General features: G+C 37.8%; 1 long non-coding RNA gene across 1 annotated transcript in view; it reads right to left on the bottom strand.

The window, feature by feature from the left end:
* Positions 1-7,158: 7,158 nt before the first annotated feature.
* Positions 7,159-24,499, bottom strand: part of LOC145541872 (uncharacterized) — an 88,159-nt gene continuing 70,818 nt past the window's right edge. The window contains exons 7-8 of the long non-coding RNA XR_014079381.1: positions 12,439-12,547; positions 7,159-8,602 (exon numbers count right to left, since the gene is read on the bottom strand). This is a non-coding gene — a long non-coding RNA (uncharacterized LOC145541872). The remainder of the gene's footprint in view (positions 8,603-12,438; positions 12,548-24,499) is intronic.

The raw sequence follows: 24,499 nt of genomic DNA, 5'->3' as shown, positions 1-24,499 counted from the left end.
GAATTCTTGAGTTTACTGGTTCTTAAATGCTTTCAAATTGCTCATTAACACTGAGTTCTAAGTATGGTAGGTTTCACTAAAAAAAAAATACTGTAGCTTAAATAGGTATTATTTAACTCTGAGAAAATGGAATTGTTAAATTTAAGATGATTTTATTATATACCAGCTATGGAAAGAGAATTAAAATTAAATTTTCTTGACTAGTCACTGAAATTTGAGTGGACCTAAAATTCATTCCTGAAACTCTTCCAGAAGCCAAAGTTCAGGAAGCTTGTTAGATCTTATAAAGAATACAAAAGTTGTCTTCCAAACATCCTCCCTGGCTCCCTTAATACTATTCTGCCTCAGTAGGCTTAACTCCTGGGTTTCCCTGATGGCTCAGATGGTAAAGAATCTGCCTACAGTGTAAGAGACCAGGTTCAATCCCTGGGTCAGGAAGATCCCTGGAAAGGGGGATGGCTACCCACTCCGGTATCCCTGCCTGGAGAATTCCATGGACAGAGGAGTCTGGTGGGCTACAGTCCATGGGGTTGCAAAGAGTCAGATGCAGTTGAGTGACTTTCACTTTTCTTTTTCAGGCTTGACTCCATTGCCAGGTACATGGCTTAGACCTGATATAGCTAAACCAATCGGAGTAATCCTGTTTCCTTGCCACCTTTAATAGTTCAGGTAATTCAGGCCTAGGTGATCAGCACATGACCTTTTCCTTGTTAAGTGGCTGGGAAAGCCTGCCTCTTCCCTTACCTTGGGTGTGAATGAGGAGCAGCATCTGAGGTTGACAGCCAACCTGAGGGAAGGCAGGAACTTGAAGAACCATCTCTTGAAGGTTCCTGTACCCTGAATCTCGCCTCAATCCCCACAAAATCTCTGGATGAAGCTTTAGCCTTTTGCGCCCCAAATTCCCATTTACTGTTTAATTCAGTTTGGGTTGAGTTTTTTGCTGTCTCTATCCAAAAGCATTTCAGCTGACACAATCTAAGGTGCAATCTGAGCGCACACAAACTCCTTCTACCTTCTGGAGTCATTCTTTCCTTTAATACTGTAATTCCGGCCCTCATCCCGGGAGACTGCTAGAAGCGCCATGTGGTTTCCAAACGCTCTGAGGATGGCTAGGAAATGGTTCTTTTGTGGGGTGTTCTCTTGTCACTGTCTCTCTCATGGCTGGGGCCCCTCTCACTATCTAAGTTTTCTCTTTTCCTCTTCAGTTTCAGGATGACAACTCTGTTTCTAGGACAACTACAACCCCAGCCAGGGAGTTTCAAATTAGTTGCTATAACAATCTTTACATTTGTGGAAGACAGCCTTTTATTTAATTACAGAGAAAATTACTGTCTCTCCATAATACCTCATTACCTGAATACACCCACAACCTTAAAAGTACCACATTAGCACCAAGTTTTGGGCCTTATCTTGCATAACCAGAGATCCATTAAAATATTTCTCTAAAGAAATGGACAATTTTCCCCAAAGAAGTTGCACTCACCCTCATTAATATAGAATACACTTCAGTTTTCTACACTATTACATACATTAAAATTATGCAAAAAATGGTGATTATGGCAGAACGTTTTCTAATGCCTAAAACTGCTCAGGCATTTTATATTAAAATGAATAAAATTTGCAAAAACTAATAGAGGGTATGAGCTATGTCTTATTGACTAACTTACAGAACAGTGCAATGAAATGCAAACGTTTAATAAATATTATTTAATGTTTAGATATAAAATGAGCAAAACAACTTATTTTACTGTGATATTCTTTTGAATGTAATTTAGTAGGTACAATTCTTTCTGTACTTTCTATTACATTACTTTTTCATTAAGAAAGGCTTTTGTTAAATCTCCCGACTCACCAAAATGCCTTTATCCAATTTTATTTTTGCATTTCATCAGCTAAGTTCTAGACAAGTAAACATCATTGAGGAAGTATTTGAGTCTGGAAGATAGTCTTATGATTAATATTATGCTTTAATTAAGTTACATTGACATTCATAATAGATCTCTATCTGGCTAACAAAAACTAATATTTTCTTGGATAAAGAGCAATGCAAATTACAGACAGACAGTGATCAACTACTTGTGTTTGATTTTAGCACTTCAGATAAAATGGATCATATTCTATGGGGAAATTATAGAACTAATTATGAAGAGTAATGATGCTCTGAAAAAATACAGATTTTCAGCAGGAGCTAATTATAACAGTTACTGATAGGTCTCAAAAATTTAATATCTAAAACTTTTCATGAGTGGGTTGGAATTTTATATTGCAATTTTCTCTTTAAGAGCCACCATGATTGAGCAGCTTCCAAAATAACTCAGTGTGCAAAGTAACAACATAAATTGATAGGATAAGACACCAATGCTGCTCATGATGAAGACCATTCCATTAGGTCCACTTCTGAGCATCAACAAAACTCAAGTCAACCCAGTCCCAATAATGCAAAGCATCTTACTTTCCCTACAACCACTAATTAATCACAGGTAGTATGAACAAGTAGAATCACAGCAGAGCCTGGACCTTCTGGGCTCATTACACTGTGCTATCAAGTCATCTCCACATTCCCTACACCCTCCACTACACATAAATGTATCTATCCATTGAACTTTCGTGAGTAAATTTTTATACATACCACTCTTGACCTTAATCAATTTGATACAGACACAGTTTGATATTCTTTTTGTTCCTCAAACATGCTGAACACAATCTTCTTGCCTTGGGGATTTTTTGTAGCTGATCTCTACTAGAAGACTCTTCTAGCAAGGCTTGCTCTGTTAACTCCCATTCAAGTCTTGGAGCAAATGTCACATTCTCAGAGTCTTTGCCTTTTGGTTCATTCTAAGTTTGCACATGTTCCACATGCACAATCACATCACCCAGCTTTTCCTTCTTCTGTAACTAATAGAATTAATCTTTGTTTCTTTGGCCGTTGTCTCTCTCCTCTTTCGCATTCTAGATGTCGGTTTCCCCAGAGCAGAGACTTTGTCTTTTTTGTTCTATATCTCTAGCATTTAGCAGGTACTCAAATATATTTGTTGAATGAATGAATGAATGAGTGGATGAATGAAAAATGAAATGAAATAAAAATCACAGGGTTGCAGCTTTAGAAAGGAGGAAGGGGTATCTCATTACTTAGAATAGTAGGGAGAGTTTTATGCACTGGTTTTATGGTTGGGGTTATGAAAACCTCCTTCTTGAGGTGCTGGCCAATTACTCTGTAAAGTTTCAAGGATGGAGCCTGGGAGAGTCACCTCAGCCCAGGAACAGCCCCATCAATTAGACTTCTCTTTCCTCTCAATGTATTCTGGCACCAGAACTAATGGAGAAACCATTCAACTGTAAATTGATTAGTAGTGGGTGAATGATTGGAAATCACACAAAGCCTACAGAGGCAAGAGGCATTATATTTTAGACTTTTTGAAGCATTCTACTGCTTTTTCAATATCCTGCACTTGTACCTATTAAAAGGGAAAATACTGAAAGTATTCTTTTAGTGTTTTACTAAAAGCTCTACTCCCCAAAGTATACAAGCCTTTTTTAATATTTTTCTGGAATAACCTATTGATTTTTAGGCAAGGAAACACAAGTAGGTTTTATTCTTTTACTTCAATTTCCCTAAGGAAGGCCTAGATGGTCTGAAACCTATAAAATGATCAGAATGTGAACTCTTTCTTTCAAGCTCTACTTGTCTCAATCTGTACATGGCTTGCACACCGAGGGTCTTATATTAGTAGGAGCAGATATCAGAATATGAAGGAAAGCCCTGGAAAAGCTCACCCAAAGGTGCCAGAATCATTTGAACAGATATGTGTACACGTGGGAACATTTACTTCTTGTCTTGTTACAAAAAAGAGTTAAAGCAGTTGATACTAAAAGACACAAATAAACCCTCATCTTCCATCAAACTGACAAAATAAAGGATGGCAGGAACACAGAAATACTGTTAGGAAATATGATTTCTCTGTGTCTGCATGGTTTATTCATTTATCCATCCATTTGTTGAGCATCTGTCCATTAAAGAAATTTTATAAGTATTGGAAATGCAGTTTTTCACCCAAGTGCTACTGTGAGAGGAGGAACTGAGATTCAAACATAAGTAGTCTGACAACATCATAGTAGACTCTGTGGCAAATGTACTTCTTCAAAATTATAACCATGTCAGCCCTGTTTCCACAGCAGGATGAGTAGCCAAAAGAGATCCAAAACTCTGAGCCAAAGTCAGTACTTTTCAAACTCTAATGGGCATAAAGAAGGCTGAGCGCCGAAGAATCCATGCTTTTGAACTGTGGTATTGGAGAAGACTCTTGAGAGTCCCTTGGACTGCAAGGAGATCAAACAAGTCAATTCTAAAGGAAATCAACCCTGAATATTCATTGGAAGGACTGATGTCGAAGCTGAAGCTCCAATACTTTGGCCACTTGATGTGAAGAGCTGACTCATTGGAGAAGACCCTGATGCTGGGAAAGATTGAAGGCAGAAGAGGGGGATGACAGAGGAAGAGGTGGTTGGATGGCATCACCAATTCTATGGATATGAATTTGAACAAGCTCCAGGAGCTGGTGATGGAAGGGAAGTCTGGTGTGCTGCAGTCCATGGGGTCGCAGAGTTGGACACAACAGAGCAACTGAACTGAACTGAATGTGCATAAGAATTAAGTAGGAATCTCATTAGAATGCATATCTGATTCAGTAGTCCAGGGATGAGGCCAGAGACACTACCTTTCCAGGTGATGTAAGCTCTCAGGTGATGTTCATGCTGCTGGTCCATGGACTACACTTTGAGGAACAAGGGCTTGGGTAAGGAAGACATACTGACCAAACTGGCTTTACAGCCACTGATCCACTGCCCTCTTGTGGCTCCTGAAGTAATTACCCTCTGCTCTAGCAATTCTTTAGTCTTGAATTTAAATTATTCTTGCAATCATTCTCTAGTTACTCCAGGTAAATGCTTTTCAAGCTTTAGTCTTCTCAAAACACTTTTGTATTTTTTCCTTATTCATATACCACTACGTATTGCCTCATAATTTTTAACATCCATGCATAACCTTTTCTCCAAACTAATTACTCTTTTACCTGATTTTGTTTTCCTTAAATAGATTTGCTTTCAAAAGAAATTGCATACTATTTCCTAATTATCATGACCTCAAATGGAAAGATCAATTTTTTAAAAATCAATTAATTCATTTTTGGCTATGCTGGGTCTCCCTTGCTGCACAGGCTTTTCTTTAGTTATTGAAAGCAGGGACTACTCTCCAGTTTCAGTGCACCGGCTTCTCATTGCAGAGGCTTCTCTTGTTGCAGAGCACAGGCTTTAGGACTTCAGTGATTGCAGCACGTGGGCTCAGTAGTTGTGACTCCCAGACTCTAGAGCACAAGTTCAATAGTTGTGGCGCATGGGTTTAGTTGCTTCATGGCATGTGGGATCTTGAACGAACCCCAGATCAGGAACAAACCCCTGTCTCCTGTATTGGCAGGTGGTTTCTTTACCACTGAGCCACCAGGGAAGCCCCAGGACCAATATTGTTTATCACAAATACAAAGTAACTGAAAAACTATTTGAAAGGAAGACAAAACAATGTTTAAAAGTCCAGGTGATGTCTTTCAAAGCTCTAAGCCTGTCTTTGTTAAAGGAAGATTTACACTTGTTAGAAAGTGTTACAGACTCAGAGCATTAAACTGGTTTTTGCTCTGATAGTATCAGAAGGATTCAGTCCTCCGTAATTCAATGTTATTTAAGGTGGTAAATGTGTACCATCTAAATCATCTTGTGGGGAACCAGCTATAGATAATGTGTTAAGGGTATTGTTTTTCTTCTGTGTCTGTGTCATCCATCCTTGAGAAGTATATTTAGAGATCTAAGTTAATCAGTGTTGCAACAGAATTGATCTAAAGCAAAAATGTGTTAAAGGGCTTACTCTTACCACTCCTTTCTGCGTAACCAATGGCATAGAGGCATTTTGGGCTCTGAAATCAAATAGACTTAGTTTATTTCTGTGAAAATTCACCATCTCTTTTCTGTATATTACTAGAGTTTCCATCTGTACTCATAAATAAGCTTGTTCTTTCACTGATTGAGATTTACAGTATAAAACTTTGGGAAGAGTAGTGGACAAATTCTACTTCCCTTCAGATGATGAATTAAATCAATCCTGAAAATTCACCTCCCCTTACCAGTGAATGGTTCAGCAAGGAAAGACTAGCTGATTGACTGCTGTAGAACCACAGTGAGATAGCCTTTCTTTCCTCTCAGATATAAATGAAATGTGATTACTTTTGGGTACTGTAGGCAACCATAGCCCTTTTCACCAGGGAGAGTAACAGACCTTAGGGTGAAGCAGATTCTGTCCACTGTGGAGCAGAAAGATTCTAGCTCCTTAATGACACTGTCAACCGTTGAATCAGCCACCCCTCAAGTCTGCCCTGACCATCCTCCTACGTGAGGTAATTGATTTCCTTCCTGTTCAACTGAGTGTAAATTTAGTTTCCAGAACATGTAATCAATAGCATGCTGACACAAGGAGGTTACGAAGGAATATGAACCATAGATTTTTTTTTTGGTGAGGGAACTAGAACACATATAAAGAATTTCAATACTGGAGCGTTTTAGTGTAAGTAAAGGATGATATGGCCATATTCTGATACTTATTAAGCAACTAGTATGAGCCAGACACTGGCCCATATTTTAAATATATTATCTCACTTAATGGTTTTAACTTTAGGTAGGCATTGTTATCCATATTTTAGACCTGAGGAAATTAAAGCCTGGACAGCTGTGTACCATCACCAGTTATACAGTGAATGTTTAAAGAATACAGCTGCCAACTTTACACCTTTTCTATAGAATGAATGCAAGTAGAAAGTTAGATAGAGATCAGTGTAGCAGATCGCCAGCCAAACAGTGGAAATAGAATGGCTTTGAGTTCAGCTAGGCCAGACATCCGTTTCTACTGTCTCATAATTTTAGATAAACTACATAACTTTTATGAGCCTCAGTTTTCTCATTGGAAATATGGGATAATTATACCTACCTCCTATGGTTCTAACCAGGATGGGTAAGATAATATATTTATAATGAGACCATGCTACTCAAATGGTAGCCGTGTAATGATTTGGATACGGGAAGGGTTTGAAAAGGAGGCTGTTGAAATATCACACACATTACTGACTGTATGGGAAGCCACCCTGAGTTTGGGTAGGGCTAATAATCATTTTTAAACTTTTTATTTTGCGATATTTTTGATTCACAAGAAGTTGCCATCGATCTCCATTTTAAAAGCTTATAGTGTTAGAATTTTCCTGTATATCCTGCGCACTTCATTCTTTCACTTAAAAAGTTTAATTCAGTAGCCTTTGAGAAATACAAAATAAAAAGTTCAAATGTACCTAGACGGATTTCAAAGCAGTGGATATTTGAAGATCAACAGTCAAATCCAGGTGTCCGAAAACTCAGAACTTCCATACACTCATTCTGTTGGTACCCTTCTCTTATGGTAGGAGCAGAAGTCATCTTCCCATTGAACTGGTGAAAAACTGAAAGGCAGAGGCCAGAAAGAAAGAACTCAAGAGAACTCTCTGCAATCCCAGCCCAGGGCTGATGCACTACCTCCCTGCTGCAAAATAAAGGAATTTTCTACTCACACCTTTTTCATTTATGAAATATGATCTTCCACAGACTGTGTGAAAAGGACTTTGTGCCTTTCACCCTGTAGGAACTTCTTGCCCACTTTTCAAATTCACTCACTTTTTGAAAGTACCCTTTTAAGTCCTGGGAAATGATTCTGTTTTCTCAGTTGACTACTGCTGCCCACAGAATGTCTCTTACACCCTTCAGTGAGTCAGCACTTTAGACAGAAAAATTGTTCTGGAGAGAATGTTAAGACAGGCCACACTGCTGTTTACAGGAAAGAAAGAGATCAAGTGATGCCTCCAGGGAAAGGTGAAACACCTTTCTTAAAGACTGAATGGAAAAAAACAACAGATGATGGAAATCCTGCGAGGATCAGGTAACGGGGAAGGCAACGGCAGAAGCTCTCTCAGGTGTGAGCAGGTAAATTTATTGGTAACAGGAGCAAGAGGGCTCTGCTCAAGTGATCAGACTGTTGTTGTGGGGAAGGCAGAGCCTGCACGCCTTTGTTCTACTTTTGGGCTTTGTGTTCACTTTTCTGAAGTTGAAAGTTTGTAAGTATAGGAGCTTGTGAAACAACTGGTTGCAATGTAGAATTTGAGCTTGTAAAATTACAGAGAAACAAAAGTCACTTCTACCTGACTTTCTGATTTGTCTACTTGAGATCAAAGCAGTTGGCCTGTTTCCTGAGAAAACAGTTCACGTAAGGGTATTCCCAATGTCACAATGGATCTTGTCAGAGCTGTACATGAACCCGGGACTTGGACTCTGTCAATAGCGGTGGGGAAAATCTTCCATTTGTCATGTCGTCATCATGTCACCAACTCTTGAATCTCTGTAAATTGTTCTAGAAAAATTGATGAAGCAAGAAAACTCTCTTGCTCATTGTGTTGATTTGAAATCATAGCCATAAGTTCCCAACACAAATATGCTTTTATTCATTTATCTATCCATTTATTTCTTCTCTCCCCTTCCTCATATCCTTTGAAGGAGCATATGAAAATGAAAAAAAAAAAAAAGGAGAAAGTCAGTGCCAGAAGAAAATCAGAGATTGGTTCAACAAACAAGCATCTGGACATTTGTTGGAGGAACACCATATATTTGGCCCAGGGCTTTAGAGCAGCTAAGACAGAGGATTATTTGTGGTCTGTAATTTTTAAATTGATGATACAAATGATAGTGTCCATAAGATTAAAACAAACCTATTGCTTAGAAAGATCATGACTTTTGACCTGGGAAAAATTCCCTTTTATAGTGTAATGATATGGTGAACAACTGTTTCAACAGTTCTTCTACATTTAATGCAATAGGGCTCTTATAAGATTCTTTACTGCAAGCTCATGGTTTCAGGGCTAAACTCAGCTCAGCAAACATAATTTTGTGAGGAGCTCGGCAAAGTGGTTGTAGGATACAGATGTAAGGATCAATGATAAAATGTTAAGTCCCAGAGAAATAGACTATATGGCCATCTGGGAATTTTATCTGAATATATAATATATATTCAGATATAATAATACACATGAATATAATATATAAACAGATATAAAGTAATTAAGCTCTCTTTTTGGGACAGCAGAGTTCAAGGTTATCCTCTGTGGAGAGATGCTCGAGTATAGATAATCTATGAGGACAATGAAGGACACATCTATCAGTGTCAGATGAGCTGGTGGTAGAATTGACATTTTCTTATGAAAATTAAGGAGTCTAATCCAGACAAAGGTCTGGATGAGAGGCCACATACCTCTGGGTAGAGGTGGACATCACTGTCTCAGACAAAAGAGAAACAGACTCCTTTTTCTTCAATGCTAGAAATTAGGAGAAGCTACTTCAGACATTTTTATGTTTCACTATACCTTAATTTTTGGAAATTAAGGTAATGTATGGTCACTTCCACAGGGTTAGGAAGATCCCCTGGAGAAGGGAGTGGCTACCCACTCCAGTTTCTGGTCTGGAGAATTCCATGGACTGCACAGTCCATGGGGTTGAAAGAGTCGGACATGACTGAGCTCACTTTCCTGATGATGGCCACTTCCAAAAATTTAGAAGATACAGAGAAGCATAAAGAAAAAACTAAAATCACCTTTCATCCAATTTTTAGAGATAATCAACACTGGCATTCCATTGCCTATTTTTCTTAAGAACAAAATTGAGATTTTACTGTGCAGCACTTTTTCATTCAATATTACATTTTAACATTTTCTCATACCACTACATATTCATAAAACCATTATTTTCACCTGATATTTCATTGCATGGGTAAACCATAATTTATTCAGTCATCCTACTCCTTGGAGCACTTAATTTTTTTCCCATTTTGGTCAGGGGATTACACCTTACTTGACTTTTACAAAGATACAGTTTCTGCGGTTACACTGCTTGGGTTCAAGTCTCAGTTCAACCACTGTGTGACCTTGGGATAGTAACTTAATCTCTCTGATTCTGTTTAATCATCTGTATAGTAGGGCTAATATGAGTGCCTGTCTCCCAGAATTTCTGTGACAGATGATGTCTATAAAAGAGCTACCACATAGAAAGAGCTCACCGAATGCTAGTTATTATTATGATCATCTTCCAGAGGAGTCTACCAAGAGTTGTGACATCAAAAATCTAAGTTCAGGTTGCAACGTAACTAATGTAACTACAAATTAAATTGGCTGATCTATTCTGAAAATAGATCACATAAAGGACTCAAATGTTTCAGGAATATAAAGGCCTGAGGGTTGAGGGCCATGGAAGTTCAGTGGATCAGCAATAACTGACAAATATCCTTGGGAGACTAAACTTTACTGAGTCTATCCCATTCATAGTCATTCTTCTTAACTACCAAGTAATAGAGTCATGATTCAGGTTAAATCATCCATGGATTTACAGAACTGCAGAATCTGAAGGGGCATTATTAATTGTGGAAACAGCAAGCAAAGAACTATTGAAAAAGTGATAACTCAGAGTTGAGTTCTCGCATCTTCGAAGATGGTTCTAAGTTTCTGATAGGAGTCAGTCACTCAACCTCTAGTGTTCTTGCTTTAATTCCAAGTCTAAAAGCTCGTGGACTCTGGGACAATGACAAATCTAGAAGCTGCTCCTGCAGATCAGATTCCTGACTTCACTTGCAGCAGTTGTCCACAGGCTAGCATCTAGGATCTCCCTGGTCTGGACAAGAATTCAGCATGGAGCAATACTCATGGCAGCATTTTCCCTGAACCAGTGGCCAGCATTCTCCAGAAGCAGATTGAAAAACTGAAGTACTTGCAGAAAGCACAGGAAACTGGAAGCAGGACAGCACTTGAGAGCATGTTTGTCTCAGTGGCTTTTGGTGTGTTGTCAGATGTTGTGGAAATTTCCAGTTTTGAGCAGTTTTAATGTTTTCTAGCCTCTTTAGTTGAAATATAGTTTCCTTCTCTTTTAAACATCAAAGGATGAGGTCACCAGCCTTCTAAGTCATTTAGGATTAAGGCTGAGAAGTAGGTTTTCGGTAATGTTTCACCCAGAGTTTGATAGAAATGGATGGCAGCAAATTGTAGCTCTTCCTGAGAAATGTTTGGTTTTGTATTTGGCTTCCAAACTGCCATCAATTCTGATGTATGCAAACATGGAGGCTGTTGGAGAATCATATTGCTTCTAAAACAAACTTCTTCTTGGTTTAGTAATAAGCCAAATACACAGACATCATCTCCTAGCCTTTAAAATAATATCTATAAATACCTCATGATTTATCTCAAATGCAAAAAAAGTTAGTAGATGGGCAATTTAAATTTCCTCATCAGAAGACTCAAATGCAGAGGGATCTACTCAAATTTTAGTTTCATGTCTGTGATAGAAACACACACAGAAGGCTATATAAACAAATGGGCATGAGTAATTCCATGCCATAAATATTTTATTCTCACATTTATATTTCTCTCTCCATCACATATACTTGTGGTATATGGCTGAAATATGTTCAGATGCATGGACACAACTTAGCAACTGAATAGCAACAAATGCATCTGAACAAACCCTTCTAGCAGGTGCTTGATATGAGTAGCGACAATGGCTTGCTGAGTTAGTTTAGTTTTTGTTAGTTTTTTGGTAAGGTATCAAAAAAAAACTAATTAAAAAAATTAGTTTGAACAAAAAAAAATCCAGACTTTGATTGCTGAAAAATTGGTCACTGCATTCTTAATATAGTTAAGAAAAAGAATAAGTTAGCTATTGCCTCTTGCTTGAAAATCAACTTTACAATGTCTTTCCCCTAGTAATTTGTATCATCCTATAAATAGTATTTGCCAATAATGTTAACAAAGAACTGACCTACTTCCTGTTTTTAACCAAGAGATAAAAGGTAACTGACTTTCCAATTACTGAGTACTGCTCTAGCTATCAGCTTGTCTCATTTCATAAATGTGTAGAAAGAATTTACATTCTAAATCTAGGGGGAAAAGCAGGTAGAATTAAAATTCCCTGGATTTCTTATCAGGATGAGCAGGAACGTATGCCTAATACTATAACCGGCTCCTTGGCATTATAGCTCCAGAGGAAATATGTGGATGTTTTCAATTAAAACCTAACAAAAAATAAATTGCAGCATGAATGACAGAGAAAAATCAAACGCCAGTTTTATTAGAAGGATCCCATTAGGGAGATCCATCAAAACTAGGAACTTCTGGCAACTTATGGTTCCAGGGAGACAGAAACTAGGTCTATTGTCACTCAGAAAATATTTCAGAGCCATATAAAATTAATTCAACAAGTACAGGTAATGTTATTAGACATCTTAGTTCTTTGGATTGCTAGTAAAACAACTTGTACTGATCAGTTGTATCACACTGGGGTTCATACCTTGGTTCTGTGCACTGTGAGCTCCCCAAGGGCAAGAGGTAGATTTCTGAAGTTCCAGAGGAAAGAAATATATCCTTTTTTGTGAAAATTCAAGAGCAGGACAGAAAGCCTGGAAGTAAACCCACACACTCACCATCAATTAATCTATGACAAAGGAGGTGAGGATATACAATGGAAAAAAAACAGTCTTTGGCTCAGATGGTAAAGAATCTGCCTGCAATGCACAAGACCTGGGTTTGATACCTGCGTCAGGAAGACCTTTGGAGAAGGGAATGGTTACCCACTCCAGTATTCTTGCCTGGAGAATTCCATGGACAGAGGAGCCTGGCGGGCAATACAGTCCATAGGGTCAAAAAGAGTCGGACGTGACTGAGCAACTAACACTAACACTTTGAATAAGTGGTGCTGGAAAAACTTGATAACCACATGTAACAGATGAAATCTGAACATTCTCTGACACCAAACACAAAAACAAACTCAAAATGGATTAAAGGCCTAAATGTAAGACTTGATACTATAAAGCCATTAGAGAAAAACATGGGCAGCATACTCTTTGATGTTAATTGCAGCAATATTTTTTGAATCCTTCTCCTAGAGTAACGAAAATAAAGGCAAAAATAAACAAATGGGACCTAATTAAACTTAGAAGCTTTTACAGGGCAAAGGAAATCATAAACAAAAATATAACCCACAGAATGGGAAAAAATATTTGCAAATGAGGCAATTGACAAGGGATTAATCTCTATTATACACAAACAGCTCATACAGCTCAATATCAAAAAAGCAAACAACTCAATCAACAAATGGATACAAGAGCTAAATAAACATTTCTCCAGAGAAGACATATAGATGGCCAAAAATCACATGAAAAGATGCCTAAGACCTTAATTAATGACTGAGTTGAAAGGTGAACCGTTAAAGTTATTGGCCAAGATGTGATACCCAGAGAATAGGGAAGAACTGCTCTGTGTGAGACAAGGAGAGGAGTTCTTTTTTCATTTAAACATTGGGAGAGGGAAGGGTTGAGAAGAAACAATCAGGGGGAAATAAATGAGGGGGAGGAGAAAGGAGACTGTGAGAATGTACGAGGAGGAGTTAAGAGAATCCACAGTGCTGAGGTACCAAGAAACACAGAGACCAGGGTCTCTCATGGGGGCTTCATGTCATTTGTATGCAGTGGTGATGCCACCTCTTCCATGACCCCCAGTGGCGTAGTAAAGATTGTTAGATCCACAGAATGCTTGGTGTGAATCAGCTTTCCTTGTGAGAATAGGTCCTGGGGCTGAGTGTCACAGCCATGCTGAGGCTGGGTAGAGGGAGTCCACACTGGAGGGAGCCATGAGTTGGAAGTCACTTCTTTGCTGCCTCATCCCCTTGAATTCACAGAACCCTTGAGAAAGTTTTGAAATCTACTGGACTTGACATCGAAGCTGGGTGTTGAACCATCTTTAAAGGTCAGAAAGACCCAAGATAATATCTGGATTAAAATTATTCTAATCTAAACCATGATGGTGGGACCTCTCCCCAAGCTTCTCAGTGATTAAGAAGAATCTTCTGCAAAGAATGTCTCTCATAGTTTCTAATGGTTTTCGGTACCTAACATCTGCTAAGGAACATGTCCCTGAGGTTCTTCCCTTCTGGTGCTCTCTTCCTGTTAGACTGCCCCTCTTTCTCTGGAGATGAAACTCACCATCTTTACTCCACAGGACATGGGAGCTCTTTGGCAGTTACCACTGTCCACTAGCATGGACACAGCCTCTCCAATAATTTTTCTTCAGCTTGCTGACCTTACAGAAGGATAGGGACCAATGGAAGGGAAGTCCTATATGAAAAATAAATTGCTGTTACAGCTCATGTCCAGCCTGCTTTGGATCCTCTATGGGTTGAACCACCTTCTTAAGTGAAATGAAGTGAAGTTGCTCAGTCATGTCTGACTCTTTGTGACCCCATGGACTGTAGCCTACCAGGGTTCTCTGTCCATGGGATTTTCCAGGCAAGAGTACCAGAGTGGGTTGCCATCTCCTTCTCCAGGGGATTTTCCCAACCCAGGGATCGAACCCAGGTCTCCCACATTGCAGGCAGATGCTTTACCCTCTGAGGCACCAGAGAAGACACTTTCCTAACTTGTCATCAATTGTCTCCATATGACAGAGCACAGGGCAGGGCTCCTAGTCTGACAATCTTCCATTCTCAAGCCCAGAGAAAGGAGGAAAATCTTTTCCTTATCTTAGTCTAATTCATTCTTGCTCACTATGTCCCCATTGTCTGTCCCTGGATGAATCTCTTCCTAGTATGATTGACAATGGAGAATATTCATTGCTTACGGGACACCCAACTCATAGGTACAAGAGTGAGATCTGACTCCGTTATTTTCAAGAAGACAATCACAAAGGTGATTTTTCTATCATATCGATTAGATAGACTTACCCTTGGTTAACTGGGTGTAACATTATTTTTATAAAAGAAATATATAAAACAACTATAATACAATTTCTGCTTCCATTTCTTCACTTCACTTCACAATGCATTTTGTATATCATTCCAAGTATCAACACTCTATGCAGTCAAAAATCCATGTGTAACTTATATTTGGCCCTCCATATCCAAGTTCCCTCCATATTGCCTTTCACATCCACAGATTTAACCAACCACAGATTATGCAGTACTACAGTATTTACTACTGAAAAAAATTCATGTATAAATGGACCCAGGCAGTTCAACTCTGTGTTGTTCAGAGTCAAACTGTAATATATTTTATTTATCCATTCACAGATGGACACTTGGGTTGTTTTTACCTTTGGCAATTGTGAATAATGCTTGAACATGGGTGCACAAGTATCTGAGTCCCTGCTTTCATGTTTTTTTGGGTATATGCCCAGAAGTGGAATTGCTAGATCATGTGAAATTACCATGTTATATTAAGTTACTATGTTTATTTATTTATTTATCTTTAGGAAGATATGCCGTACTTTCTTCCACAGTGGTATTTGGGTCATTTTTAATGATATAAAGACAGCTTTATACATATATCTCTGAACATTCATGTGAAGTATTTCTGTAGAATAAAGTCCTAAAATTGTAGAAGTGAAATAACTGAGTCAGGAACATTTTAATAAATATTGCCAACTCTACCCCCAAAATATTATATTTACATTCCTACCTACAGTGCCAAAATTCACTATGTTACAAATTCTGTATTACCAACTCTTTTCATCTTTTCCAAGTTGATCAGATGAGATTTTTAAGCTTATTTAGATTTGTGTTTCTGTATTCATTAGCGAGGTTGTGCAAGATTTTTCATTGTTTTCTGTTCATTTATATTTGTTCATCTGTGGTTTTCCGATTTACATACTTTGCCAATTTTTCTATTGGGTTTTCTTTCTCTTAGTGACAAAGGAGAGCTCTTTGTAAATTAGAAAATTAGCACTTTGTCTTCACAAACATGAATATTTCTGAGTTTTGGACTTCTGACCATAATTATGAAATATTTTTATGAATAATTCCAACGTTTAAATATATGCAGTAGTATGTTTACAGATATTTTTCTTGATGGTCTCTGGGCTTCACATGCTCATAAATGCCTTCCTAACTCCAAGATTTACTAAAATACTAATTCTTATTTATTTCTAGTATTTTGTCTTTCAAAATTTAATTCATAGATCTAACTGGAATATATTTTGATGTGAAGAGAAAAGGAGGAAGATTTTGAAGTTTTTCTCCAAATAGTTGTTTTAATCCTTCTTTGTTCACCAATTCAAAATGTCAGTATTAGCATTTACTAAAATATCACTGTTTGTTTTCCTATTCCACTGATACACGTCTCTTTTAGCATGCTCATAACATGCTGTTTTTTATTACAGCTTCATATCATATTCAGACACATTAAATCTAGTCCTTCCCTCTAGTATCCTTATTTTAATTTTGTTCTTCTTGGCTATTTTCATTTGCATACTCTTTCAGATAAACTTTAGAAACATACATAAATACTTTGGTCAAAATATACTTTGGTCAAAGTATATTAACATTTTACTGGGTTGTCAATGAATTTATGGATTAATCTAGGAAAATTGATATCTCAAAATGCTGAGTATTTTTCATCCAGAAACAAGACATTTTTACCTATTTATTAAAGTCATTTTAATTTATGGTTATCTCTTGATTACTCTCAGTTGCAGACAACTCTTAATTTCAAGTTTTTGTTGAGAACCACCTGTTCTGCTTGATTGTCTCTTTTGTTTTTCTTAACTGTCTTTATTCTCATCATCTATATACAAACTGTAACTGATTAAGAATTTGAAAGCAAGAAGTTTAGAAGAAAATACCTAATTAAATTTTTACCTGAGAAGAATGTAGACAGAGACATAGCAACAATCTTTGCAGATGTTCTTTCAAAATGTGTATTTCTCCTCAATTTAAAAAATGTTCCCTTGTCCTTCTTGGGGTGGAGAAAGCAGAGTGAAAAAGGAAGGAGTGACAAATTCCGAGTTCCTGTAGAATCAGAAGTTCCATGGGTGGCTTCCTTATTTTATTTCAAATGTTGTGAATTCTTAAAAAATGAGATGTACTCATGACTAAGTATGAGTAAAGAGGGACTCTAAACCAAAATATAATGACATTTTGGGATATGTAGAAGTCTATATATACTTCCTCCAGCTGTGTGAATAACTGCTTGCTGACAATATTCCAAATAGAAGAAAGAAGAATAAGACATATTTTTAAAAGTGGAATAAAATTGGAGTATATGAAATGTGAGGAAAATGGATCAATCTCCTATAAACCTATTTTTGATGTATTTATAAACACAAAGTGTAATGCAAATGATTTACATTTTTTGTATCTTGTTATAGATAAATTTTTTATACTGTACTGTTCACAGTATAAAGTCAACGAATGATATACATATATTTTAAAGTAAATATATAGTAAGTTTATAGGAAAAGGCCATAGAATGCAATAAAAATATTTTTAAGAATGTCACAATCACCACTAGAGGGTATAATAAGCAACCTTTCTTCCATATAGTGGAGCAGAAGAATATTACCAAGAAATAAAAGGCAATTTAGAATCTCAGTACTGGAAGCAAGCGCCATAGGTCATTTGGAAAAGAAATGGCTTTTAGAAATGTTCATCAGATTTGACATCTAACGAAGGGCAAAAGGTATCAAGTGATTTTCAAGGGCAGTGTTTATCTTAGGTAAAAGTAAAGTCAGTTTATCAAGGCATACAGGGCTATTTCTAAGGTAATTAAACAGGAAAAAATAAAGGCCTTTTATATTTATATGTAACTGAGCATTCATCTCACTTGGCAAGCCTGTTGATTAAAGCTTCTTCTAAAATGATATTACCTTGAAAAGATACTCTATGAGGACTTAGAAAGCAAAACAAGTACACAGACTTCCAGAACCTCAGCAAGATCCACATTGTCAATAAAGGAAAGGAGAGGCAGCATTTTCAAACTAGCTAGTGATGACTGGCATGAGCCAGATGCAGAGCATGAATTCCTTACTTCAAATACTTCACCAGGCTAGTGGAGCCTATCTTGTGAAAGATAAACACATTCCTCCTTAGAATTCCAAGTGCAGTTTTTTAAGTTGGACCATCTCATCCAGTAAACCACCTAATCTGCTGTAACGGGTCTTTGAAAAAACAATCCCTTCTTTAATATAGGATTTCCCTATCTCCCATTGTAAACATGTTTCCAATCTTAAATTTTTTACAAATTTATTTTTAATTGGAGGATAATTGTTTTACAATATTGTGTTGGCTTCTTCCATACAACATCGAGAATCAGCCATAATACATATATTTCCTCCCTCTTGAACCTCCCTCCACCTCTCACCCCAACCCACTCCATCAGGCTATTACAAACTTCCCACTAGCTATCTGTTTTGTTGTTGTTTAGTTGCTAAGTCATGTACAACTCTTTGCAACTCCATGGACTGCTGCACACCAGGCTTCTTTGCCCTTCAGCATCTCCTGGGGTTTGCTCAAATTCACATCCATTGAATTGGTGATGCCATCTAACCATCTTATCCTCTGTTGTCCCCTTCTCCTCATGCCCTCAATCTTTCCCAGCAACAGGGTCTTTTCTAATGAGTCAGCTTTTCCTATCAGGTGGCCAAAGTTTTGGAGCTTCAGCATCAGTCATTCCAATAAGTATTCAGGACTGATTTCCTTTAGGATTGACTGTTTTGATTTCCTTGCAGTCCAAGGGTCTCTCAAATCTTTCCCAGCACCACAATTCAAAAGCATCAATTCCTCAGTGCTTAGCCTTCTTTATGGTCAAACTCTCACATCCATACATGACTATGGGAAAAACCATAGCTTTGACTACATGGACCTTTGTCAGTAAAGTGATGTCTTTGCTTTTTAATGCACTGTCTAGGTTTGTCATAGTTTTCTTTACAAGGAGCAACCATCTTTTAATTTCATGGCTGCAGTCACCACAGAAGTGATTTTGGAAACCAAGTAAATAAAATCTGTCTCTGTTTCTACTTTTTCTCCTTCTGCTTTTCCATGACATGATGGGACCAGATGCCATGATCTTACTTTTTTGAATGTTGAGTTTTAAACCAGCTTTTTCACTCTCCTCTTTCACCCTCATCAAGAGGCTCTTTAGTTCCTCTTTGCCTTCTGCCACTAGAGTGGTATCATCTGCATATCTGAGGTTGTTGGTATTTTTCCTGGCAACCATGATTCCAGCTTGTAATTCATCTAGTCTGGCATTTCATATGATGTACTCTGCATATAAGTTAAATCAACAGGGTGATGATATACAGCCTTGTCTTACTCCTCTCCAAATTTTGAACCAGTCTGCTGTTCCATGTCTGGTTCTGTTGCTTTTTGACCTGCATACAGGTTTCTCAGTTCAGTTCAGTTCAGTCACTCATTTGTGTCCTACTCTTTGTGACCCCATGGACTGCAGCACACCACACTTCCCTGTCCATCACCAACTCCCAGAGCTTACTTAAACTCATGTCCATCAAGTCGGTGATGCCATCCAGCCATCTCATCCTCTATTGTTCCCTTCTCCTCCTGCCCTCGATCCTTCCCAGCATCAGGGTCTTTTCCAATGAGTCAATTCTTCGCACCAGGTGGCCAAAGTATTGGAGTTTCAGCTTCAGCACCAGTCCTTCCAATGAATACTCAGGATTAATTTCCTTTAGGATGGACTGGTTGTATCTCCTTGCAGTCCAAGGGACTCTCAAGAGTCTTCTCCAACACCACAGTTCAAAAGCATCAATTCTTCGGCGCTCAGCTTTAGGAGACATGTAAGGTGGTGTAGTATTCCCATCACTTTAACAATGTTCCACAGTTTGTTATGATCCACACAGTCAAAAGCTTTTGTCTACTTTACATATGGTTATGTATAAGTTTCAACACTACTCTCTCCCAACTTTCAAATTTTAAATGCTATTCTGTGTTCCAGAATAATTGCCCTTCTTAAAAGAAATACACCAATAGGAGAAAGTAAGGCAAGTAAAGCTCATTATAAGGAAGAAAATGTAAGCCTTCTTTTAAATTATTTTTCTAAGCATAACATTGCTTAGCAGGTAGCACATCACAATGTAAAATGGACCTTAACAATAATCTTTTGACCTAAGTATGTAAATATTTTTATTCACGGCTTCTGATACAATGAAATGGAGACTTCGGATGATGAAAGCCTTACCTAAAGACTCTCAATAGAGGATAGAACTAGGAGAATAGAATCAGGACTGCTTCTTAATCCGGTCCTATTGCCACTATACTCTGGCCCCCATGCATCTATAAGTATTCAGTGTCAGAAATCCCCTTAATGGCACATTTCAGTCTGAAGGATATTCAGACTTAATATGAGAAGGATATTCTATTTGGCTGAGAATATTCTTGTGGCTTGTGTTCAGAGTGTCGAGTAACTAACCATTTTGATTTCTTGGTCATTTTAATTTCCCAGATCCATTTCATCATTTGAGTATGACACACCAGGCATCTCACTGAAGGATTATTATATTTCTTTAGAAGTTGAAGTCCTTTGACCTTCATTATAACATTACCCTGTCTTGTCTTATCATTTACCTGGAAACCATTCTCAAAATGTTTAAAGTTGTTGAGTGTATGCTTAAGTCTTTTTTAATATTTGCTAAAACTTTAGAATAGTTTATAATGTTTGCTTATATTATTACTCAAAAATTTTGATGCACATATATTAGATGCAGAGAAATATTATATTTTTATATTTTCATATCTTTAATAGCAATGACACTAGTGAAATTTAGAGAAAATGCAACAGTGCTTTCTCTACATGAACCATTTCAACATAATATGGAGACAGATTTCTATAGAGCTTACTCTTTCCTAACATATTTAGTTTACATCCAAATCTGAATTTAATATGGCCACTGGATCACTTTTGAACAGATTTTCAAAATGTTTATAATTTCACAGGAACTTGATATGAACTTGATGAGAGTTTGAAATTTCAATCATCTCTTTAAGATTTTTGTCATATCTATATGCCATCTGTACTATTAGTCACTATATACATGTATATACATATATTCATTAAGATCTGATTCTAATTGTTTTTCTAATATATTAAAATAAATGTGTAACTTTAAACTATAAAATATTTCTTCATAATATATTTAAAATAATCTTGGATAGCATATATTTAATCAATGTACTGTATTTTGTGAGTCACTTGTCTAGTTGAAAAAGTTTTGAACCAAGAAATAGAGACGTAGATTACATGTAAACATTAACATTTTCTAACTTGGATCATTGGACAAGCCAATGGACCTCCCTGAGTCTGAAACTTACAAAGTTGTGAGGACTAAAGAACTAATGATGTAAAAATCTTTGCACATGCAATTGTACTTAATGTTAGTTTCCATTCCTTAAAGGGAGTTCAATTGATTAAAGACAATATTTGCTCAAGTTAAAACAGTGTGATTTGGGTTCAAATACCTTCTTCTCTGTGTAATTCTTATCCACAAGAAAAGCAACAAAATGTGGATAAAAGGCCTAGGAGATAGGTCAGAGAGGCCAGGTTATTCATGAAACAGAATAAAGTGGCAGATTCCCATTGTAAATAGTTTGTAACACAATTATTCATCATATTCTGTAAGGGACCCTATTTTTCTTTTCCAGGTTGTAACAACAGAGGCCCAATAAATAGCTCACATCCAAGGAACAAAAGGGGGATGGGGCTAATCTAGGTACTCAGAGGTCTCATGGAATACAAGAACAGCTACCGACATTCAGCTAGGTCTCATGTCAACTAGAAAATCAACCTAAGTCTTTCAGAGGCTTTGCGGTCTCTTCTCTGTCTCTATCTCATGTCTGCTCTCTTGCGGCTTTTTCTCAATGCAGTTTCCTCTGCTTATTTAGTTTTTCTCATTGCAATTTCCTCTGCTCACTCATTTTTCTCATGACCCCAAATTGGCAATAAGTACAATCTGTTCAAGCTTATGTATATCCATGAACCAGAGGTTTTTGGCTAACCAATGGATCAACACTTCTGGGAATCCACTTCAGTAACAATGAGTTTGGGAGGGAGGAGAAATCTACTTCATTTATTCAGTCATGAAATATAAATTCCTCTCACTATGCACCCCTCCTGCCCAAAGAATTAATAACATCTTATGATCTCTGTTCGTTTCCAAGGTAAACCATTCAATATCACAGTAATCCAAGTCTACGCCCCGACAAATAACGCCAAAGAAGCTGAAGTTGAATGGTTCTATGAAGACCTACAAGACCTTCTAGAACTAACACCAAAAAAAGATGTCCTTTTCATTATAGGGGACTGGAATGCAAAGGTAGGAAGTCAAGAAACACCTGGTGTAACAGGCAAATTTGGCCTTGGAGTACAGAATGAAGCAGGGCAAAGGCTAATAGAGTTTTGCCAAGAGAACTCACTGGTAATAGCAAACACCCTATTCCAACAACACAAGAGAAGACTCTACACGTGGACATCACCAGATGGTCAACACCAAAATCAGATTGATTATATTCTTTGCAGCCAAAGATGGAGAAGCTCTATACAGTCAGCAAAAACAAGACCAGGAGCAGACTGTGGCTCAGATCATGAACTGCTTAATGATCAGACTTAAATTGCCAAATTCAGACTTAAATTGAAGAAAGTAGGGAAAACCACTAGTCCATTCAGGTATGACCTAGATCAAATCCCTTGTGAGTATACAGTAGAAGTGACAAATAGATTTAAGGGACTAGATCTGATAGACAGAGTGCCTGATGAGCTATGGACAGAGGTTCGTGACATTGTACAGCAGACAGGGATCAAGACAATCCCCATGGAAAAGAAATGCAAAAAAGCAAAATGGCTGTCTGAGGAGGCCTTACAGATAGCTGGGAAGAGAATAGAAGCGAAAAGCAAAGGAGAAAAGGAAAGATATTCCCATCTGAATGCAGAGTTCCAAAGAATAGCAAGGAGAGATAAGAAAGCCTTCCTCAGCGATCAGTGCAAAGAAATAGAGGAAAACAACAGATTGGGAAAGACTAGAGACCTCTTCAAGAAAATTAGAGATATCAAAGGAACATTTCATGCAAAGATAGGCTTGATAAAGGACAGAAATGGTATGGACCTAACAGAAGCAGAAGATATTAAGAAGAGGTGGCAAGAATACACAGAAGAACTGTACAAAAAAGATCTTCACGACCCAGCTAATCATGATGGTGTGATCACTCACCTAGAGCCAGACATCCTGGAATGTGAAGTCAAGTGGGCCTTAGAAAGCATCACTATGAACAAAGCTAGTGGAGGTGATGGAATTCCAGTTGAGCTATTTCAAATCCTCAAAGGTGATGCTGTGAAAGTGCTGCACTCGATATGCCAGCAAATTTGGAAAACTCAGCAGTGGCCACAGGACTGGAAAAGGTCAGTTTTCATTCCAATCCTGAAGAAAGGCAATGCCAAACAATGCTCAAACTATCGCACAATTGCACTCATCTCACATGTTAGTAAAGTAATGCTCAAAATTCTCCAAGCCAGGCTTCAGCAATATGTGAACCATGAACTTCCAGATGTTCAAGCTGGTTTTATAAAAGGCAGAGGAACCAGAGATCAAATTGCCAATATCTGCTGGATCATCGAAAAAGCAAGAGAGTTCCAAAAAAACATCTATTTCTGCTTTATTGACTATGCCAAAGCCTTTGACTATGTGGATCACAATAAACTGTGGAAAATTCTGAAAGAGATGGGAATAACAGACCACCTGATCTGTCTCTTGAGAAACCTGTATGCAGGTCAGGAAGCAACAGTTAGAACTGGACATGGACCAACAGACTGGTTCCAAATAGGAAAAGGAGTACGTCAAGGCTATATATTGTCACCCTGCTTAATTAACTTATATGCAGTGTACATCATGAGAGATGCTGGGCTGGAAGAAGCACAAGCTGGAATCAAGATTGCCGGGAGAAATATCAATAACCTCAGATATGCGGATGACACCACCCTTATGGCAGAAAGTGAAGAAGAACTAAAGAGCCTCTTGATGAAAGTGAAAGAGGAGAGTGAAAAAGTTGGCTTAAAGCTCAACGTTCAGAAAACTAAGATCATGGCATCTGATCCCATCACTTCATGGGAAATAGATGGGGAAACAGTGGGAACTGTGTCAGACTTTATTTTTTTGGGCTCCAAAATCACTGCTGATGGTGATTGCAGCCATGAAATTAAAAGACGCTTACTCCTTGGAAGGAAGGTTATGGCCAACCTAGAGAGCATATTTAAAAGCAGAGACATTACTTTGCCAACAAAAGTTCATCTAGTCAAGGCTACGGTTTTTCCAGTGGTCATGTGTGGATGTAAGAGTTGGACGGTGAAGAAAGCTGAGCGCCACAGAATTGATGCTTTTGAACTGTGGTGTTGGAGAAAACTCTTGAGAGTCCCTTGGACTGCAAGGAGATCCAATCAATGCATCCTAAAAGAGATCAGTCCTGGTTATTCATTGGAAGGACTGACGTTGAAGCTGAAACTCCAATACTTTGGCCACCTCATGCGAAGAGTTGACTCATTGGAAAAGACCCTAATGCTGGGTGGGATTGGGGGCAGGAGGAG

Source organism: Giraffa tippelskirchi, chromosome 3, assembly GCF_054371585.1.
Source record: "Giraffa tippelskirchi isolate mGirTip1 chromosome 3, T2T-mGirTip1v1.2.pri, whole genome shotgun sequence".
In the NCBI taxonomy this organism is placed as follows: Eukaryota; Metazoa; Chordata; class Mammalia; order Artiodactyla; family Giraffidae; genus Giraffa; species Giraffa tippelskirchi.
The sequence above is the reverse complement of the archived record's forward strand: the minus strand, read 5'-3'. Positions and strand labels throughout refer to the sequence as shown.